Here is a 3,779-nt window from a genome sequence, read left to right as displayed (position 1 = left end):
AGTATCAAGAAACTTCAGCCATTATGTTTTCAAATCAAAGGCAGAAGTTTTGCTTTAATAACACTAAAACATGATTGTGTATTCGATCCTGTGATTGTAAATGTCTTGTGCTTACGTTCCTGATATCAGTCTAGCTCTCACCTGCCAACTGTTATTGTCATTTTTTTAAAATACATATTTCACTGAAGGAGTATAATAGAGGATGTTTCTGACTCCTTCTCGGCAGGAGGAATTCTTATCAGCAAGTATAAAATTGCTTTCTGCTGTATTTCACATTGTTATCATTTAGCAGTTTTGTATAAAGTGCATTAATGTCAAATTACTTTTTTTGTTTGGCAGCAGGATGCCACTGTATGTCTATTAAACCGTTCACTACGATGTATTAGTTTATTCTGGCAACCAACAACCCATTTCATTCAACTGGGGATAAATTTCGTAGTGAAGGGCTTAATGACGGTAATACTGAACCCTTCCACTTTCAAAGCAACATGAATGAGATCACTTTCAACATACAGTTTGCTCAACATCTTCATGATGTGAACTCGAATACCAGTAGATGAATATATGCCTCAAGTAAATCATTAGACCAGGGGCAGGATCCCACTCCTACCTGGCACATTCCCAAGTGGCGGATAAGGGAAGGCCTTGCAGATATTCGAGGTACAGTCTTGGACGGCGAGGACCATGGAACCCGTTATAGACATAGGCCTTTGCTGACTATGCTGAAAAAGGTGGAGCAAAAATTACATCCCACCAGAAACTATGTGGCAGAGAGGTGACAATATTTGCCTCCATCCTCACAACTAAATATTGTAAATGATTTGACGGGCAATCCTGTTGGATCATCTGCTACTAAAGATCCAACCGCACTGCCTCCCGTGCTTAATGGCAGTGTTCCACAGTAATTGAGTAGGCACTGTCTCAGCAAATTAGAGACTGGGACATTAAACAAACTGAAATCTGTGAAGATTTACACGTACAGTGTAAGAAGCTTCGCAGAAGATTGCAAACTTAATAACCTACTATCTGAATTAGAAACATTAGTTAAGATACTGCAGTTCTTAGTTAGATCCACAGAAAATAAAAGAAAAAATAAATTCAGCTCCAAGACAGCAGCCACATATTTTTCTACGTAGGAAGGCAAAATGAAAGAGTTAGTGGTGTAGGATTATTAACTGACAATCTTTTTCTTGGGAACATTATTAAATTCAGCAGTGTATCTGACAGAGTAGCATGGATTGTAATTATACTACGCAAAAAATACACCCAGAAAGTAATACAAGTATTTGAATCGAGTTCCCAAAGCTCAGATAAAGAAATAAAAGCCTTCTATGACGACATCTAGCAGATTACAGAAGAAGAAAAGTCCATATGTACTCTACTCGTGGAACACTTCAATGCAGAAGTTGGGAAATCGAAAAATGGAGAAGCATGTATAGAATATATATATATATATATATATATATATATATATATATATATATATATATATATATATATATATATATATATATATATATATATATATCATCCAATCCTATATTGCCCCATGAGGAGCGTAGAAGCCCGGGGCTAGGTAGTTGGTCCCGACATTTAAGATGAGAGTGACCAGCCTCACTCATCCCTGAGTGGCATTACATGATTAATCAACCCCAACCATCCCTTGGATATAAACCTTCACCGGCTTAATCCGATTGTAGTGCAATAATTACCCACTAAACCACCAGGCGCAAAAATTTGGTTATATGGTTACCACCTAGCATAGTAAATGGTTTCCGGATGTTCAGGAAATCATTTGGCTTGTCACTCAGTGTAGAGTCACCCACAGGCAGAAGGAAGAGAGAGAATGAAGGAAAGAAAGACAGAAGAGGGACTGTAAAGTCACCCGCAGGCAGAAGGACAAGGAAAGAATGAAGGAGAGAAAGGCAGAAGAAGATGGAAGGAAAGAAGGATGGAAGGGAGGAAAGGGCAGACAACCAACAACAGCACTACATCGAGTGAGTGGATGGTGAGCGCCCCCACCCACCACTATAATAATATATATATATATATATATATATATATATATATATATATATATATATATATATATATATATATATATATATATATATATATATATATATATATAGCACGACGCCCTAATCCCGTAAAGGGTGGCCGGAAACAAAACGCCTCCAAGTCACTCTGTCACCCACCATTTGACTGCCCTCCCCCCAACTCACTCCTCCCTCCCTCATATACCACTCAACCCCATCCCTCCAACTCATCCTTGGTCTCTCCCTCCCTCTACTTCACCTACATACACTCTCTTAGTAAGTCTTTCATTCTCCATTCTCTCCACATGTCCAAACCACCTCAGTGTATTTCTCCTAATTTTCTCAATCAAATCAACATCCACCCGACAACGTTCATTCACTTCTTCATTCGTCAACCTGTCCCTCCATGTCACTCCACATGGTCCTCTTAGGTAACTCATTTCCACTGCTCTCTCTCTCTCTCTCTCTCTCTCTCTCTCTCTCTCTCTCTGTATATATATATATATATATATATATATATATATATATATATATATATATATATATATATATATATATATATATATCCATCATCCAATCCTACATTGCCCCATGAGGAGCGTAGGAGCCCGGGGCTAGGTAGTTGGTCCCGACATTTAAGATGAGAGTGACCAGCCTCACTCATCCCTGAGTGGCATATATATATATATATATATATATATATATATATATATATATATATATATATATATATTTGTATATATAGATAGATAGATAGACGGATAGATAAATATATATATATAAATAAATAAATATATATATATATATATATATATATATATATATATATATATATATATATATATATATATATGTATGTACTGTATATTCCTCTCCTCTCACCATTCCTTCCTTCCTCATCTGTCTTTCTTTACTTCATTCTTTCCTCGTCCTTCTGCCTATGGGTAACTTTACACTCCCTTTTTTGTCTTTCTTTCCTTCATTCTTTCCTCTTCCTTCTGCCTATGGGTGACTTTACATTGAGTGACGAGCCTAATGGTTTCCTGTACACCAGGAAACCATTTTCTATGCTGGTTGTAACCATACAGTATAACCAAATTATGGCGCCTGGTGGTTTAGTGGGTAATTACAGCGCTCCAATCGGATTGAGCCGGTGAAAGTTTATATCCAAGGAATGGTTGGGGTTATTGCTCATGTAATGCCACTCAGGGATGAGTGAGGCAGGTCACCCTCATCTTAAATGTCATGACCAAATTGCCTAGCCCCGGTCTTCTACGCTCCTTATGGGGCAACGTAGAAATGGCATTACATGAGCAAGAACCCCAACCATCCCTTGGATATAAACTGGTGTATTGGTATTAGCGGGGGTATTTTTACATGTCGGCGGTTTTTCTGGTACATCAGTAAAGTCTGATATTTATGAAATTCAAATCCTTAAACTGTTCCCTGCCCCAGCGGGACTTGAACCCGGGTCCGTTTGAACTGCAGGCTAACTCTCTACCGATTGAGCCACCGCCTCCTCAAATATATATATATATATATATATATATATATATATATATATATATATATATATGATGAGTTGATTTATAGACTGACAAGAGTGCTAAGAGAATCAGCAGAGGTAGTAGGAAAAACTAATACAAGCAAAGCCAAGAAGTATTCAGAAAAGACACTTGCCTTGATGAAAAGAATGGAAACGAAAGTAAAAACCAAGAAAGATAATACAGAACCATCGGA

Source organism: Coenobita brevimanus, chromosome 50, assembly GCF_032717465.1.
Source record: "Coenobita brevimanus isolate Jiangsu-jjx chromosome 50, ASM3271746v2, whole genome shotgun sequence".
NCBI classification, from domain to species: Eukaryota; Metazoa; Arthropoda; class Malacostraca; order Decapoda; family Coenobitidae; genus Coenobita; species Coenobita brevimanus.
The sequence above is the reverse complement of the archived record's forward strand: the minus strand, read 5'-3'. Positions refer to the sequence as shown.